This window comes from Schistocerca gregaria, chromosome 5 (genome assembly GCF_023897955.1).
Source record: "Schistocerca gregaria isolate iqSchGreg1 chromosome 5, iqSchGreg1.2, whole genome shotgun sequence".
Taxonomy (NCBI): Eukaryota; Metazoa; Arthropoda; class Insecta; order Orthoptera; family Acrididae; genus Schistocerca; species Schistocerca gregaria.
In genome coordinates this window covers 549,147,177-549,167,122 of record NC_064924.1, presented here as the reverse complement: position 1 = coordinate 549,167,122, position 19,946 = coordinate 549,147,177, and the positions used below count along the sequence as shown (strand labels likewise).

At 45.5% G+C, this 19,946-nt stretch overlaps 1 protein-coding gene across 1 annotated transcript in view; it reads left to right on the top strand.

Moving 5' to 3' along the window:
* LOC126272309 (uncharacterized) overlaps positions 1-19,946 on the top strand; it is a 1,180,107-nt gene that overhangs the window by 571,537 nt on the left and 588,624 nt on the right. Inside the window, exon 2 of the mRNA XM_049975085.1 lies at positions 1,684-1,747. The gene's annotated coding sequence lies outside the window, so the exon portion shown is untranslated. The remainder of the gene's footprint in view (positions 1-1,683; positions 1,748-19,946) is intronic.

Below are 19,946 nucleotides of genomic sequence, written 5' to 3'. Positions count from 1 at the left end.
CAGCAGCTACACCTTGCTGATCTGACCGTCCTATGTGCCTCCTTGGTATCAAGAAACGACATCGAAACGTACGTTTTCATAGCGAGAAATATAATAGCTACGGTTATCACCAGAAAATCCCCGGTTCCTTACAGAATCTAACACCCATGTAATAGCTTCAAACGTCTGATTTCTTTACAAATGAGTTAATATGGTAAATATTTGACGTTAAGCACGTAAGCGAGAAAAAAGGTTTGAAATTACGATTAGAGCTTGTTGTGAGCCGCTAAGTGCTGTTTTTATCAAACACTGGATGAATACAGTCCGGGTAATTTGCACTCTGTTTTAAGCAAAAGCTAATTTTTCATGCATCTCAATGTTCATAGCGTCATACAAAGTATACTGATCTAATTTTGCACATAAATTCAATGCTACTGTCTGCATCTGGAAAGGTTTCCGACGTGGTTATAGCCTCACAACGGGAATTAACACTCTGAACGCGGAATGGTAGCTAGAACTATACAAATGGGACATTCCATTTCGGAAATCGTTAGGGAGTTCAATACTCCGAGATCCACAGTGTCAAGAGTGTGCCGAGAATACCAAATTTCAGCCACTGCCTCTCACCATGGACAAGGCAGTGGCCGACGGCCTTTTACTTAAAGACCGAGAGCAGCGGCGTTTGCGTAGAATTGTCAGTCCTAACAGACAACGAACACTGCGTGAAATAAACACGGAAATCAATGTGGGATGTACGAAAAATGTATCCGTTAGCAAAGTGCGGTGAGAAGTGGCGTTACTGGACTATTGGAGTAGACGATCGGCGCGAGTACCTTAGCTAACAGCACGACATCACCTGCGGTGCCTCTCCTGTGCTGGTAACCATATCGATTGGACCCTACACCACAGGAAAACCGTGGCCTGATCAGATGAGTCATGATTTCAGTTGATAAGAGCTGATAGTCGGGTTTTGGAGAGGCACATATCCCACAGAGCCATGAACCCAAGTTGTCAACAAGGCACTGTGCAAGCTGATGATGGATCCATCATAGTATGAGCAGTGTTTGCAGGGAATGGACTGGGTCCCTTGGTCCAACTGAACCTATCATTGACCGAAAAAGGTTATTTTCGGCTACGTGGAGACCATTTGGAACCATTCGTGGCATTCCTGTTTTCAAATAACGGCAGAATCTTTGTGGATAACAATGTGCCATATCATCGGACCACAATTGTTCGCGATTAGTTTGAAGAAACATTCTGGACAATTCGAAAGAATGATTTGGCCATCTAGATCTCCCGACATGTATACCAACGAACATTTATGGGACGTAATGGAGGGGTCCCTTGGTCCAACTGAACCTATCATTGACCGAAAAAGGTTATTTTCGGCTACGTGGAGACCATTTGGAACCATTCATGGCATTCCTGCACAAAATCCTGTACCGGACAACACTTTCACTATTATGGACGGTTATGGAAGCAGCATGGCTCAATATTTTTACAATGAATTTTCAACGACTTGTCCAGGTCACGTCGATTTGCTGCGTTATGTCGTGTAAGAGATGGCCCAACAAGATATTAGGAGCTGTCCCATGACTTTTGTTACCTCATTGTATAGCAATTACAGCGGCACACGCAAAATTGTTACGTACATAGTTAGCTTTGATCTACGTTCTTGTTAATTGAACATTTTGTTTGTTTCAGACGCAGACAGCTTGAGTCGCCGTTAAGAGCCAGCTACGCTGTGGTTTTTTGGACATACACGGAGGTAAGCTTCTACGATCAAACACTTTTTATGTCAGTAATAGTGCAGAAAGTCGTCTTAATTAAAGTGACACAGGGTACGCGTATAAATATGGTCCTGGACAAAAGCCAATAGGCATTCAGGAGCTTTCTTGTATGCCATATGGAGTAAAAATGTCACATGGCATCTGTCAAATTAACAATATTTATCAAGAAGTTTTGGAGCGATCCGATAAAATTTCATGTTAGGGAAATACTTTGAAAAACCTCACTCAGTAGTACTCAATGGACCAAAAACAGAAGCAGAAGACATATTACGCTTGACACCTGGACATGGGTGTTTGGCCGCCCACCTACATAAGATCTCCATCCTGCTGTCTCCACCATGTGTTCTGTGTCACTTGTTCGATCGTGAACAAAGAACGTTTAAAGGAAAGTGCAGAATTATGTGATTGTAATTCAGTCTTAACTATTATGTCTCCCTGTTCGTCGTCAAATATGAGGGGTCTAGGTTACCTGCTTACTCTGATTGCTAGACGACATTCCAACAAATCGTATTAATGCGTTTCATTACAAAAAGAAAAGGTGCAATACTCAACTTTGCAATTACACAGATGTGTCGCAAGCAAAGGGCGACATACAAAAAAGGGACCTCCTTCAGTATAAACAACCACACGTCGGTGCTACATAGGTCGATCGTCTTGAAACCACTACTGAATTGGGCCGCGACCAGTCGGGCGCGGCGCTTATGTCCTTTTTCACGTAGGGGCCGCTGCTGTCGCGTTGTCCTCTTGGAGAGGGGTAGGTCAGCGTGCAATGGGTTGACGTCTTCTCACAGCCATCTCTTCTCCATCGTTGCCGACTGACGTGCCGGCGCTTAACAGCATTGTATTGGGAAGCAAATAGGCGACTCCAGAATATTAAAATAATAATAACTGTTTTCTGCGAGATTTTTAAAATCAAATAGTTACTTTACTAACATTAGTTGCTCGTCGAAGTCACAACACTGTTAGTTCAAGAGTTGAGGAGCAAATATAAGACCTTATTTTCTGTAATAAACTTTATCTCTTCCCTACTACGAACGCAGAATCATAAACTAGCAAAGATTACGTTTCACTGCATAGTTGTAAACCATATACTTTGGGCGATTAGTCTGAGTAGGCGGCTGCAGCTATTTCCGCTATTGTCTAAAATTACCTGCGTGAAACAACAAGAAGAAAGAAAAAGCATCAAGTAGTATCCTGTGTCATTAACACTGTTTTACGAGTAATCTCTGTGGAGAATGTGAGCTTCATTTCATTTCTCTCCCCGTGTGTTTAGTCCAGATCGGATAGGAGAGACAGACAGAGAGAGAGAGAGAGAGAGAGAGAGAGAGAGAGAGAGAGAGAGAAAGCTTCAGTACTGGGTCATCGGATTTGTTTTTAAAACTGGTTGATAAAACTCGAACTATGGGCTTTGCAATATGAAACTTCTGTAGAGTATATTCAACAGTGTTCCATGCAAATTCAGTTATCTTTCCTCTGGCAACACGAACATTGCAACTGCGTTATTGATACACCTGGATTACAGTAATGGTCGACTTCGTTGAAGCGTTTCAGTTCAATATTCGTCTCTAATCACATTGCCAAAGAAGCATGAAAAGGATAGTTTCGCTGTTTCCAAAAATGATTGTGTGTCTCACAAAACAGTCACAGCGATAAAACCTACATCTAAATTTACATTGTTACTCAGCAATTCACACTTAAGTGTTTCGCAGAAGGTTGACAGAACCTCTTTCGGAGTAGTTCTAGAACGTTCCACTTTCGAACAGCACGTGAGAAAAAGTGGACCCCTAAATATTTTCGTGTGATTTCTTCCTACGTAGGTGAGGGCCAACAATATATTTTGGGATTCTATGGAAACAGTAAGTGACTGAAATTTCGTGAAAAGATCTCACCGCAAAGCAAAAGCCTTTTGATTGCCACTTCAACTCAGTTATCATATAAGTGACACAGTGACCGGAGAGGAGCAGCCACTTTTTGAACTTTTTCAACTACGTCTCTCAGTGTTATCCAGTAAGGACCCCATATCGCACACAAATACTCCAGACCGCATGGACAAGGGTAGCGTAACATTGATGTGGATGTATTATTCAGCGGATTGTTTCTATTTCTTTTCTTTTGTAGTGATATAACTTGTGAAACTTTCCAGTATTTAAGTACGGATCTTTCGTCCAACGATTGCTTGTACGTGATTACTAAAAATGGAGTTAGTTTATCAGCAAACTCCTAAAGGTAACTGACTGGTATAGAACCTGGACTGGGAGACTTGCATTTATTAAATGACTAAAGTTGTTTCACTAAACCGAGGGTACCTCTTCCGAGTTATTCATGTTTGCAGATGTTCTTCATTCTAATTATGTAGTATTTACTGCATCTTCTCTGGTGAAGGAATTTCGGGAAATATCGTTTAATAACTGTTCTCTAGTGGTCCCGTCATCTTTAACTGTACCACTGCCATCATGCAGTTAAGGCATTGATTGTGTCTTTCCACTGGTATACTTCACATGCGACCAGATTTATTTTTATTATTTTCTTCCAGATTTCGAGACAGAGTTTCTTTCTGGAAATTACTAACAGCATCTCAGATTGAAGTCCGCGCTAAGTTTCGAGCATCTGAAAACCATTGCCAATCTTGGATATTTTGTGTTTTTCAAAATCTGACACGTTTTCTCCTCGTTTATACAACAGTGTTCTGTCCTATTTTTTACACCGTGATGTATCTGTTCCAACTCTTATAATACAGGGACAACATTGGTACGGAGCTTTACGGAGAGCCATTCTTCTCATGCTGTATTTGGGAATGTAAGTACCTTCTGCCACACACCGTGAGAGGTTTGTCACACAGATAACTGTAGATCAGAAATGGAGCCACTCAGTTGCCACGGAAGGGTACTTGGGTTATCGGCAGACTTTGACGACTGTCCAGGACAGAGTCCATGTGCAGCGGAGTGAAAGCTACCATCACCACTGCGTGCCACGGAAGCTCTGGTTATCCTTATTTGAATTTCCCCCGAATTCGTTAAATCGTTTAAGAGAAACTCCGGATGATTCCTTTAAAGACGACCTAGCCATTTTACTTCCCCCTCCTTCCCTAAACCGAGTTTGAACAAAGTGTATAGTGTATAAACATCTCGCCGTCGAACGGACGTTAAACCATAGTCACCCCTCTTCTTCCTCATTAAGGAACCAAACTGACGTTTCCAGCAGCTAAAACAGAGGGTCAGTTCACTGAGCAATTTGCAACTAACATATGTACAATTACGAACTGAATACCCGAAAGCCCACAATAAATATGACCTTTGCCTTGGTGATTAACCATCAGTTGACTACCGGTACCAACAACAGCAGTAGTTACGAGGAAGTAGCAGATACATAATAACCCATGCAAGCTTTGAATGTGAATGTGGAAGATGGATGTATGGCTCCTAAATTAAATTTTGCTTCTTAATAAAACATTCACAGATAACCGTCTGAAATATTTACCTACTTTCGAAGCTCAAGTCGCCATTGCATGGTAGTGTTAGGTAGCCTTTGGCTACAGTACTGTTCTTGTTGGGCAGGTGGTGTTAGCAATCTCTATGGAATGCCCAACAATTTCACAGTACCATGGCTTCCGATGTTAAGATACTGTTAGCGGTGATCGAAACGCCACTGTCATCACAATTATGGCCCACTTCATGTGTGTCAGGGTGCCTGCTGACCCACTTTGTCGCCCGTCTTTGCAAACTAACTGAAAGGAAGGCATCACGAGACCACCAAGAACTTCTGTTCTTTGTTTTTACTGACGGGCAACCATCTTCGGTCAAGTAACCGTCTTCAAGCCACCTACATGTTAATAAAAATATAGTAAATGTCAAAATATGAAGCTGAATCATTGTATGTAACAGACAATCGTAGAGGCAATTACACCAGGTAAAGGAAGGTTCCCTGACGTCAAGTACATAATTATTCTCAGTTGTAGCATCTAAATGAATTAGTTAAAGCTACAATATGCCAAAAGAGATTAAAAAGCATAGTAAAAACACATATAAAAGTTACAGATATAAGCAAATCTAACGTATCTATCGCTTGTAGCTGCGTCCATTTGTCTGTTAGTCCCTAAGTGCACAGTTTGACAGTCATTTGGACTCAGCAGCATAAACTGACGACTGAATCAGAATATGTTTGCTTTCATAGGGGTTCAACAATGTTGCTTACTAGTCAAGATACACTTATGTAACATGCAATGTATATGTCATTGGTTGTAGACGACGGACAAAAGTAGTAAAACAGAGAAATCCACATGGACCATCAAGCCTTAAAATCTACATACTAAACAGTAGACTACACTAATGTAATGGTCTTGTGCCAAATAGTTTAGATTTCAGGTACAGCTGTCATTAGGATGCAGTGAGGATGCAGACAAATTTTTCTGTTTCCAGTTGGTGGCTGTATAATTACTACAACCAAAAACGCATACGTATTTAAATTGAATGCAATAATTCGTTCTGAAATTCACACTACAACATTCACAGTGACCACTGACATTCGTATGACATCATTTATTTATCTTGTTATCATTCTAATTTACTTTTTTCTACTGTTTTAATTTTAATAGTTACGTTGTGTTATTCATTTGCCAGACTAAGTTGATCATCTTTTCATATTTTCTTTGAGGCTGCTCGAGACAGGTGAGCCGACAGCAGCACCCCTGGCGTTTCATTTCTGTACTGAGTCTCGTCGCTTTCGAGTGGTCACCTTCGTTTACACGTTAGGGCAAAATTGCGCTTGTTGTGAGATACGTATGCTGAGCAGCATGCCATCTGAAATATGAAATTGGGGTTATGAAAGACTAAACTTTTTAAGGAAAAATCGAAGAATTGTGACAAACTCTAAGAACAAGCTATGAGACTAGAGTTTATTAATAACTATAACGAAATCCATAGTGGATGTTCCTGTCCAAGGCCGTGGGGTAAATTCTCGACACTCCTGACAACTGGAAGAATAGGAAAAGTGTCGTCCAGACATTTCAGAACATACGCGTTTATTTGCGCGGGATAGTGTATGCTTGCAAACACTTCAAATAATGTACAGAACTCAGCGAACAGTGCCTTTTGCTTTGTCCTTTGTATCCTTCTTGCTTGCTACGTGTCAAATAACATCGAAAATTATATTTTTCGTCGAACGATTCTGGCTTTTTCACTGTTGAAATGTTATTCGCTAAGAAATATTTATCTTTTTTCGTTGTTATTTATGCACAGTGTAGGCTTTCTCTTTGTAAAGCGTAAAAAACGGTACCTTTTTGCTTCCATAAATTTCGTCTCCCTTGTAGGAGAACGTTAGTAGGAAAAATAACAAGACGTCGTGCAACCTTTTCAATGTGTCACGAAAACAAAGAAAACAGGATAAAGATTAACAAGACATAAAAGCACAAAATCCATTTCTACAACAGAAGTAAGGTCAGCCAGAGAAGATTAATTTCGAAAGTCAGCAGGTGCCGCTACACCCTTATTTCAGTTTGCAGCATACGCGGAAATCTAGAACTCCGTAGTCAACGTAAACTATACATAGGAGCAGAAAAACGTCGCAAGAACAATAAAGAAAAAAATAATGTGAAAATAGCAGTTTTATCAAAATAACGCGATTTGTGCTAGATATCGCCAGGTTGTAATTTTCCAGATAAAAATGTTGTTGGCGTAAATCTGAAGATGGCAGTAACACGACAGTTGTTGAATGCATTTTGATTTCTCATCTGCTCAAAGTTGAGGTTCATGCAACATTTTATCTTAAAATGGCAGCTTTATCACGGGTAACGACCTTTGATTTCACGACCAAAATAGCACCGAATTTGGCCAAAAACAGCACAGAATTTGGTCAAAATGCAGCACCAAATTTGTAAAAATAATCTCACCGAATTTGTCAAGAAACAGCACCAATTTCCGCAAAAAGACCACCGAAGTCGGCAACAACCAGAGAAGTTGAAAAATAAAACTTGAAAAAGGAAGAAAAGCGTATTTGTAAAAGCAACGACACTGAATTTGGGAAAAACACCGAAAGTGTAAATAAATAACAACAAATGCGGTAAAAAGATAAAATGGAATTTGGCAAAAAAGTTATGTACCGAATCTGTAAAAAAAAATAACAAATTTAGCAAAAAATACATATAGGTTACCAAAAATTTCACCGATTTTGCCAAAAAAAATGATACCGAATGTGGCAGAAAAGACTGAATATGGCAAAAACACCTTATGTGACAGAAATAACGCAGAATTTGGCAGAAATAACACGGAATTTGCCAGAAATAACACCGAATTTGGCTGATATTTCACGGAATTTTGCAGAATTAACACTGAATTTGGCAGAAATAGAAACTAATTTGGCAGAAATAGAAACTAATTTGTCAAAAATAACGAATCTACCTAAAAGCCGAATTTCGCTAAAAAAATAACCCCGAATTTGGCCACAAAATAATTTTTTTTTTTTTTTGGTCTCTGCTTATCGCACTTTGACTTGATGTCGGACATAGACGGTGATCACATTTATGTGACTGGAACGTGTAATTACGTCTACGACCTATACGAGTGTAAGTTTTAAAACAAAGATATTTTGCTATTGAATTATTGGGGTGCGGGCCCACAACGTGCGCCCCATGTGTCCCTGGATGGGACTACTGCCGACTGCCGCCACAGCAGCGCGTCTACGCGGGCCGCTGTACCGGAGCGCACCAGTCTCGCAACTACAGCTGCGACACGCGCCGTCTGAGTGGCGAGTCTTGCTGGGACCCCCACCGCTGGTGCCGCTCTGCCCCTACAGCCGCCACGGCGTGTCGCGTTGCTTCGCAACGCTAAGTGCGTGGCAGCGCCGCGCCTCCCACAGCCGGGCTTACCACACGCTTTCGGCGACAGTAACATGTCGCGATTTCGCCCGCGGCCTTGGCACAATTACGGGCTAGGACATCGCTTATGTTAAGGACTGGTCGTCATAAGGCATAATGCCCGTAAGGGTGAAACACAATCACCAGCCCGAAGGGAAAAGAGAAGTTGAACATAAATACAAATAAGTGCTGCCAACCATTTGAAACGTCTCCTTAGAAAAATTAATGAATTACTGTGGTGATAAACCCCTTACATTATTTGATTTTCAAACAGCTGAGCAAAACTGAACGTACTCAGACATTTCGCTCTTTACCTATTCTGATCAACACTAAACTGACACACAATATTTTTAGCGCAACTCAATCTGACTTTCAATAATCTCTAAAAAAGAATGGCCCTGACTAACAATAACCTATACCTTTCATGAATCACTTACCTCACAAAAATCTTCGTTACTCGAACTACTGCAATACTGCGAGCGCCAATACTGCCAGCTAAATAAAAGTTTCTGACTACTGAAGGCACTAACTACTGAGAGGCATAGTTAGCAAATGAAAGATTTTGATAGAGAACAAACAATGTATTTACCCTAATAGCGTTAAAAAATCATAATATATATGTATCAGTTCATGCCATCCAGTCTCACAAATTTACTGTCTCACCGATGGACACACGTCCAGATCAACCGCTCTCAAAACTCCGCCATCTCTCTTCCCACATCCACCACTGCTGGCGGCTCACCTCCAACTGCGCAACGCTACGCGCTATTCCCATCCAACAGCCCAACACTACAGAAGCAAATATTCCAACAATGCCAACCAGCCACAGACTTCTCACAGCACAGCCAGTGATTTTCATACAGAGCGCTAGGTGACGTTACCAACATAAAAACCTAAACATCATACTAACACATTTATGAAAAATTCCACTACTTCCGTGAGCTACTTTTGATCCTTTTCACGTTCATCTTCAGCTGAGATACACAGAAGTATTCATGTTCGTGCTGGGTACTTGGATTTGCTTCTTACGACCGTTTGTGTTAACATCCACACGGTAATTTCCATTTTCATTGCCTAGCGGCCACAGAACTAAGCATTCTACACTTTTCAGAATGGTGTTTAATTCTTATTAACAGCTCCCTAAGATTGGCAGTCGTTGAAAACAAATGACTGTTAAGTCGATGTCTGCAAACTTTTACTGACGTTGAACTAGGAAGCACAGCGGTAACCTTCTGAAAGAATCTCTTCAGTTCAAGAAGTTCCGAGACTCTACTAGCAAAAAAGACGGAAAAGTTTTAATGCTTCAGGTGTCCTAAATGGTCTCACGACACTTAACCACAGCCTTTGGGAAGTTGTGCTGCCCACGCGTTAAGTTGACTTGAATGTCAATTACGTCGTCAAAGTGTTGATCCTCTATGTGAATTTCCGCACTTTCCCATTTTGTAGAAGGTTCGTAATGATAACACCAAGTCTCGTCACCGCTGATGATTTTTTCCACAAAAGAACTGTCTGAGTTTCGCATTTGAAATGAGTCGTGACAGGCGTCCAAGTGTCGTTGTTCTTGTTCGGAAGTCAAGGAGTGTACGACAAACTTTGCAAGACTTTTCTGCTCTTCAAACACTCTGGAGACTCTTTGTATGCCCGTCATTGTAGTAGATGGTTACGAGGATATTGGCACTTCAGTGCGCAATGAAAACTGAAACAATTGCAGCCGTCTTTTTTTCATTTAATTTACTTACGCAACCAGTTTCGGTGTTCCATTACACCATCTTCAGGCCCCCTGACCAATGTACATCGGGAGGAATCCATTCTCGTGTGCAGTCATACCAGGAGCCACTATTAAACGACAGGTGTCCTTAGATCTCTCATTTACGTTTCATACGTAACGATGGATGCTATAAAGCTTTCAGAGGCGTGATGAACGAAGGGATCTAAGATACCGGTTATTTAATATTGCCTCCTGTTACGACTGCAGACGATATTGGATTCCTCCCAATTTACTTTGGTCATGGAGACTGAAGATAGTGTAATTGTACACCGAAAGTGGTTCGTAGATAAACTAAAAGCAAAGGATACAACTGAAGGAATTTTAATTTTCATTTCTCTCTGGAGAATGTCTTGAACACCTGATTTAGAGACTTTGCTCCTTTGCCACACAACGACGTTAATACACCCACGACCGCACGCCCACTACGTAACACTGCTTGCAGACAACTTACTCGTCGGATGCGCATCACTTGCCTACGCATGTTAGTTCAAGCTGCCACCTTAGTTACTGCGCTGCCAGGAGTAAAATCTGTCTCGGTACTTTTAGCACTAACGATGTAGTACGTGTTTCGAAACATCGGAGGAGGAAGAAACTTTCTACATTTAATTTAAAATTTAAGTTTTGGGATTATCTTGGAATATAGTCCTTGTTCTGACGTAAGCATCGATGTTTACTCTTTTTCCAAAAAAAAAAAAAAAAAAAAAAAAAAAGGTTGAAATGGCTCTGATCACTATGCGACTCAACTGCTGTGTTCAGCTCATTAGTCCCCTACAACTTAGAACTACTTAAACCTAACTAACCTAAGGACATCACACACATCCATGCCCGAGGCAGGATTCAGACCTGCGACCGTAGCAGTCGCACAGTTCCGGACTGCGCGCCTAGAACCGCGAGACCACCGCGGCCGGCACTCTTGCTACATATCATCTATTTCACATACAGGGTGAGTCGCGTAAAACGTAACACCCCCTTTATTCCGGGGTCGATTGCACGTATCGGCATGCGGTTTTCGGCGAATCGTAGCGGACTATGGGGCACATATGTTGGTACATGCACAAGAATAACAACGTTTATATTGACCGAGATAATGAGGCAAGTACATGTTTTTTAAAAAGGGTGCTATACTTTTTTTACCATCGTCCGAACGCTCTGGAAAAGACGCGTATAGTGATGTAACGCATGTTGCTACTGTGATTCAAACTTTGCTTAAAACAGGGCGGATGAGGATTTACCTACGTAGCGTAGGCCGTGCATGTTGCATAGAGCACGGCAACTCGGCCTGCTGGTCGCGCGAGGCGCGTTTACAGTCTGCAGCCGCTTCCGACCGCCTCAACCTTCAATCGTACAATATTTCCCAGCGTCTTTTAAGCGAAGTTTGAATCACAATAGCAACATGCGTTACATCACTATACGCGTCTTTACCAGAGCGTTCGAATGATGGTAAAAAAAGTATAGCGTCCCATTTAAAAAACATGTGCTTGCCTCATTATCTCGGTCAATACAAACGTTGTGTTTATTGTGCATGTACCAAAGTATGTGCCCCATAGTCGGGTATGATTCGCCGAACACCGCTTGCCGATACGTGCAATCGACCCCGGAACAATGCGGTTGTTACGTCTTACGCGACTCACCCTGTATAAAGATGGATGGTATAAATATTTCAGAGGACTTCTGCTAGTTTTGTTATCAGTAAGGTCGAGCAATCTGCGAATGTTACGGGAATAATCCAACAACTCAAATGGAGACTGCTGGAGGGAAGATAACGTCATTTTCGCGTAACACTATTGAGGATGTTTAGGGTATCAGAATTTGTGACAGACTCCAGACGGATCCTATTGCTACCAACATACATATTCCGTAAGGGCTGCGAAGAAGGGACGCATAGATCGTTCACAAACATATAGACAGTCGTTTCGCCTTCACTCAGTTTGTGAGTGGAGTAGGAAAGGCAATGGTTGGCATTGACACAAAGTACCCTCCACCACTCCACCAGGCACTCAAATAGTGGTTAGCAAAGTGTATATAGTATGACTCCTATTAACATTTAAACACCCCAGAAGCGACTTTGATGACGGCGAGGCAAGTAGTTTAATGTTATACACACGAGGTCGCAAACGTCGGGAAATATCCCGAAAATGGGTGAGAAATGTTGAACAAGTGACACCACCAGATGACGTACCAGAAAGTAACGCACGAGTCTGCGCTGAGATGCCGGAGCGAGAGGATGTCCGTACAGCGAAGGGTGTGGCGGATCGCCGTCCGGCAGAGCTTGCTTTGCCGGCGGCCCCATCCGGCCCCCCACCTAAGACGACCCAGGCATCGTCATTGGACACGACTATGGATTTCGAGTCGGCTGCACTGCAAGTACCGCTGCCCGAATCTGACGACGAGACGGCGGCACGACATGAAGCGTCCACCTCTACCAGGACGAAGAAAAGAAGGGCGACCACCACCACAGGAACTACTCGAGCCCCTCCTAAGCGAAAGAAGGCAAAACTGGCGGATGTCGTCGTCGATGAGGAAGGTTTTCAACTCGTCAAACGGCCGGCGAGGAAGGCTCAACTGTCATCTGCACCGCCGGTTCCGACGACAAACAGTTATGATGAGCTCGCTGAGGGTGTGGAGTTACCTACTCAGAAGAGTGAACCAAGGCCGCCGCCTATTGTGGTCCAACATACTGAAGACTACGACGGCCTCTACATGATGCTGCTTCGTCTTGTTGGCCAAGACAACGTTGTCATCAAGCCTGCTGGTACCAACCTGTACAAGGTCACACTGAAAACAGCTGATGACTACAGAAAGGTTACGGCTGCGTTCGGAGAACAGGAAAAGCCGTTCTACACTTATCCGTCGGCAACGGACAAGACGCTAAAGATCGTCTTTCGAGGGCTCCCTCGAAACTACAGCCTGGATCACATCCGGCAGCAACTGGAGGATATGGGCTATGGATTTGGACTCAGGTCGATAACCCGCCTACCGTCTCGCCGAACCAGAAAGGAGACGCCGCTGGTCCTAGTGGTCACTTGTGATATCCCACACAACCGTGGGCTGTGGCAGGTCACGAAGATAGCGGCGACACCAGTCACTACAGAAAAACTCCGCTCGAAGAGGGGAGAACCTCAGTGCTACAACTGCCAAATGGTTGGGCATGTAGCACGGTTCTGCACGCTACCCCCACGCTGTGTTAAGTGTGCAGGGGAGCACGCTAGTCGCGACTGCACACGGCAGCGGACAGATGGACCGCCCAAATGCGCTGGATGTGGGGGAGAACATGTTGCCTCTTACCGCGGCTGTTCCAGCTTCCAACGGGCTGCGGCACGGAGCCGTGGCCAGCGCCCTGGCTCAATAAAGCGGCCTGCACCAGTCAGACCTGGAGTCAGTTTTGCTGCTGCTGTTTCCCCTGGCTCCTCTCCGCAGGCCCCCGTACCTGCGACGGCGCCAGCCACTGTTGCAACAGCTGCAGACAACAAGAAGGCCCGCCGTCCACGAGGCACAGCGCGACCACCAGCACTGCGTCCTGATCAGCAACAGAGTGAAGACCAGGGACAACACGACCGCTCCCAACAGGGACGCCAGGCTGTCGTCGTGGAAACCCTAGCTCAACACCCACACGCTGCATCTGCACCCTCCCAGGCGGCCGATTCCAGCATGGAAGAAATGAAGCTCCTCCTGCAAGAACTTCGGGAGCTTCTCAGGGATATCCCGCGGCAACTCATCGCCGCTGTTAGTGCAGCCGTTCAGGCTATCACCACCGGACCACTGAAGACCCAGCATGGCCCGTAGTCAACGAGGAGTCACTGTATGCGTGTGGAATGCCCAGGGCATCCGCACCCAAGATGGCGAATTTCGTCAGCTGCTGCGAGATGAAGCCGTTGACATTTGCCTCGTCTCGGAGACTTTTCTCAAGCCTGGAGTTCACGTCCGAGTAGCGAACTACGTGTGCTATCGGACTGACAGACCAACTCATGGCGGTGGTACTGCGGTCTACGTCCGGACTTCACTGGCGCACCATCAGATTCAGCTTCCGCCACTACAAGCGATGGAGGCAACTGCTGTAGCTGTTGACACCTCACATGGGCGCATCACGTTTGTGGCTGTCTACCGTCCACCTGGCAGGCAGTTACTCCAACAGGACGTTGAAGCGCTGCTGACATTACCTGGAAAGGTCTTTGCCGGCGGTGATTTTAATGCAAAACATACTGAATGGCATTCCCGTCTTACCAACAACTACGGACGAAAACTTCTCCAAGTCGCACAGCGGTGGAACGCCATCATCCTCGGACCTCATGATCCCACCCACTTTCCTAACAATGGTGGACTTCCAGACGTGCTCGACATTGCGGTGGCCAAGGGGGTGCCCTATGTTATATCTGCCAGCACTCGCAACGCCTTATCCTCGGACCATGTTCCAGTTATCTTTGACATCGATGTCGATGCTCAGCCAGTGTCGCGGAGAGGAATCCAGACCAGGAACACCAACTGGATCCGATACCAGGAGCTGATCGCTGAGGGCCTCCGAGATGCACCAGATGCTGCTGAGGTTGGAGTTGATGGCTATGCCCGATTCCTTCAAGACTGTGCTATACAGGCGGTGCACCGGGCCACACCGCGGCCGCGATCTGAACCACCTGACAGATCTCGGCAACTGCCACCACATCTAATGGAGGCGATAACCGCCAAAAATCGCCTATTCCGTGAATGGCAGCTGACACGAAACGCAGCAACGAAGAGGGCACTAAACCGGATGAGGAGAGAGATAAAGGTTGCCGTTGCAAATCACCGCCATCAGGAATGGTCCAACCGCCTGGCCACTCTTCGGGTTGATGATGGTACTGCTTTGAAAGCCACGCAGTTCTTCCTCCGCCGACGACAGAGGATACCGCCGCTACAAGTCGGTCAAAACATCGCCAGCAGCCCAGCGGACAAAGCCAACGCCATCGCTGATGTTTTTGAACGAAATTTCCAGCCCATCATGGACCCCATGGATCCGGATCACATTCGACTGGTTACACAACGTCTTCCGGTATTCCTCAATGCACCTGTGGGCGACGATCACATCGAAGAGGTGGATGCTGATGAAGTCTCCGTAGAACTTCGGCGACTCAACAAGCGCAAGGCGGGAGGCCCTGACCAGCTCACAAATGAAATGCTGCGACAGATGCCACCAGCAGCCACAGAACACCTGGCTCGACTTTTCAACAACATTCTCCGCACTGGACACTATCCTCAAGCATGGAAACATGCGGAGGTAGTGCCCATCCAGAAGCCTGGGAAGGACCCTCGTTTACCAAGTAGCTACAGGCCCATCAGCTTACTACCAGCGGTCAGCAAGGTCTTTGAAAGACTTTATCTCAGACGCTTACAACGTCACATTCAGGAAGAACGTCTACTGCCGGACGAACAATGTGGTTTTCGCCCTGGTCATGCAACAACGCACCAACTGCTTCGACTAGTCGAAGAGGCCCTTGATTCCATCGAACGACGGGAGTTTTTCGGGGCCATCTTCCTGGATGTCTCACGGGCGTTCGATTCTGTATGGCATGAGGGGCTCCTTTTCAATCTTCTGGACCTCGGTGTGCCCCTGCCGCATGTCCGCCTCCTACAATCTTACCTCGCCGACAGAAGCTTCCATGTCCGCACGGAGGACTTGTCGACGCGCCGTCTGGTCAGGGCTGGAGTTCCCCAAGGCTCCGTCCTCGGCCCCATACTCTACATCCTGTATACTGCAGACATGCCGCGGATGGACAGAGTCCACCTTGCCCTCTACGCAGATGATACGGCGATGTACGCAAGGAGCATGAATGCAGCTCTACTCCAAAGACGCATGCAAGCAGCAGCTGACACACTTAGTCAGTGGGCCAGGAGGTGGCGCCTCAGCTTCAATGGGGCTAAGACGCAAGCCCTCCTCATCACGAAGAAACATATTCCAGCTGCTCTACCGCAGATCACCATTAGGGGAACCGCCGTACCTTGGGGCACTACAGCAAAGTACCTGGGTGTGACGCTGGATAGAGGGCTCACTTGGAGACAACACATCGATGATATAGTCAAAAAGGTCAGGGGTAGAATGACACAGCTCTGCCCCTTCCTCAATCCATCAACTGCACTCCCACCTGACCTGGGTGTTGCGATGTATCTGACTCTAATCCGTCCACTCAGCGACTACGCCGCTGTGGTTTGGGGCAACGCCGCAGCGAGCCACGTCGGAAGACTACAACGACTCCAAAACCGGATCCTACGGCTGGCGTTGCACCTCCCTCGGGACTTCCCGTCGGACGACCTTAACCGAGTCTCCAACATTCCAACTGTTAGAGAGAGGTTTCGCCAGGCTGCACGACTCTTCTACGAGAAGACCATGCAGTCAACAAATCCGCTCCTCCGAGCACTAGGCCACCGTGTGCAGCGTCTCAACGCCACCAGATGGCCACACCTGCTTCGCGACCAATAAGTTGCAAGCACGCCAGGAACGCCGTCCCAGCAGACTGAAAGGACATACACACAACGAAAGGACAACCCACACACACCGCCAGCTTGGAGGAATAGCCAACCAGCTTAGACTCCACCGAACAACAGAGACCAATCTGTCTCTGTCAGGCTGAAGCTAGCTAGATGACGTACCTCGCTGCAAGTGCAGCGGTTGGACTTGGGCGTGGTAGGATGGATGAGCGGTGCAGCATTTGCATTCGAGCAAACGGTGCAAATTTCGAACACCTTTTGTAAATGTTATCTGTTGTAAGCGTAGAAGTTACAAAATTTTTGTCCTCACCGTAACAAGTAAAAACTATTGTTATTTGTTTATTTGCTTTTGTCCCTTTTCTTTTGCTTACAGACGTTATTTAGTAAAGGAAATGTAGGTTTTTTACTGGTAACGATCCAATTTGGAAGCTTACAATCATTAACTGTGGCACAATACGGCAGGCTTTTGATGTACTGTATTTTGTAATAAACCTGTAGAGGCGGTGAGACTGGTAAATAAAATAACAAATCTTATCTCAATGAATTCATGTACAATGCAGAAAAACAATGAATACTGCTTGGCAGGTGCAAGACTCGAACCCCGACCCTCACGCGCTAAATTTGCGCACATGGGTCCAGAGTCACACCGATGTGAATCCTTTCAACCGCTGAACGTGTAACGAGATAGTCATCTGGTGACGTCACCTGTTCAAGATTTACCATGCACTTTTGGGGTATATATTTTCCGATACTTGCGGCCCCATATGTCTGCTATTAAATTACTTGTCTTAGCGTCATCTACGTAGCTTCAGAGATTTTTAAACGTCAATAAGTATCATCCTGTACACGCATAAAATTGTAAGATGTCCGTGGCAAATGGCTCTGAGCACTATGTGACTTAACTTCTGAGGTCATCAGTCGCCTAGAACTTAGAACTACTTAAACCTAACTAACCTAAGGACATCACATGCGTCCATGCCCGAGTCAGGAATCGAACGTGCGACCGTAGCGGTCGCTCGGTTCCAGATTGTATCGCCTAGAACCGCTCGGCCATCATGGCCGGCCAAGTGTGGCGATGAAGTTGCTCGGCTGCTAAAAGTGAACAGAAAAAGGATTTTTTTTCTTTTTTTCCACTTGATAAATGGAATCAACGTAAACGTCGCTGCATATTGTTTTTTAAAAGTTTAGTATTCTAGCGATTAAAGTATGCATGTTGAATCGTTTCCAGCGACTGCCTCAATGTGAAAGGTTATCGTTTTCTTCTAATCGCTAGGGTCGACTAACCTCACATAAAACGTTTCTCTGCTACCGCAGATTAGAATCGTGGAGCAGGAACGCGGAATTCGGTAAAAAATGCGAAAATGTCGGCCCCGGATAGGATCTCGGCGCGCACCCGGGAGCCTGTGCGCGGACCGCTCGAATTCCGACCACGGACAGCTGCGCGGCTCGAATAGAACTTTATCGCGGGGGCCGCGCCGCATATCGAAGACAAAAGCGGCGGGTGTTTTCCGCGTAGCGGGTAATCTGCCGGCGGAATCTCCGCGGCTGTGGAAGATCGGTTCGCCAGATAGAGAGCCGGCCACTGCCGCCCACTGTCGCCCACCCACCGCCAGCAGCGTGAGGCGTGCGGCGTGGGGGCTGCGGTGGACTGCGGCCAGCTCACCTATGGTGCGGGAGCGCCTCGTGTCGTTTCTCCTAGAGGCACACAGCTCATCTCCAACACTTGACAATATTCTGGTCCAAAGTTGGCTTAGCCAACTCCTGCAAATCCAGGCACGGACCCTAGGCAGGATGGAGGGGGGGGGGGGCGGAGTGGGAGAAGGAGTCGCGCTTTGCGGTCGGGGTGGTCACGACCAGCTTAGGTACATCTACATGATTACTCTGCAATTCACATTTCAGTGCTTGGCAGATGGTTCATCGAACCACAATCATACTATCTCTCTACCATTCCACTCCCGAAGAGCGAGCGGGATAAACGAACACCTAAACCTTTCTTTTCGAGCTCTGATTTCTCTTATTTTATTTTGATGATCATTCCTACCTATGTAGGTTGGGCTCAACAAAATATTTTCGCATTCGGAAGAGGAAGTTGGTGACTGAAATTTCGTAAATAGATCTCGCCGCAACGAAAAACGTCTTTGCTTTAATGACTTCCATCCCAAATCACGTATCATGTCTGCCACACTCTCTCCCCTATTACGTGATAATACAAAACGAGCTGCCCTTTTTTGCACCCTTTCGATGTCCTCCGTTAATCCAATCTGGTAAGGATCCCACACCACGGAGCAGTATTCTATCAGAGGACGAACGAGTGTAGTGTAAACTGTCTCTTTAGTGGACTTGATGCTTCTTCTGAGTGTCCTGCCAATGAAACGCAACCTTTGGCTCGCCTTCCCCACAATATTATCTATGTGGTCTTTCAAACTGAAGTTGTTCGTAATGTTAACACCCAGGTACTTAGTTGAATTGACAGCCTTGAGAATTGCACTATTTATCGAGCAATCGAATTCCAACGGATTTCTTTTGGAACTCATGTGTATCACCTCATACTTTTCGTTATTTAGCGTCAACTGCCACCTGCCACACCATACAGCAATCTTTTCTAAACCGCTTTGCAACTGATACTGGTCTTCGGATGACCTTACTAGACGGTAAATTACGGCATCATCTGCTCAGATTGTCACCCAGGTCATTTATATAGATCAGGAACAGCAGAGGTCCCAGGACGATTCCCTGGGGAACACCTGTTATCACTTCAGTTTTACTCGATGATTTGCCGTCTATTACTATGAACTGCTACATTCCTGACAGGAAATCACAAATCCAGTCGCACAACTGAGACGATACCCCATAGGCCCGCAGCTTGATTAGAAGTCGCTTGTGAGGAGCGGTGTCAAAAGCTTTCCGGAAATCTAGAAATACGGAAACAACTTGAGATCCCCTGTAGACAGCGGCCATTACTTTGTGCGAATAAAGAGCTAGCTGCGTTGCACAAGAACGATGTTTTCTGAAACCATGCTGATTACGTATCAATAGATCGTTCCCTTCGAGGTGATTCATAATGGTTAAATACAGTATATGCTCCAAAACCCTACTGCAAACCGAC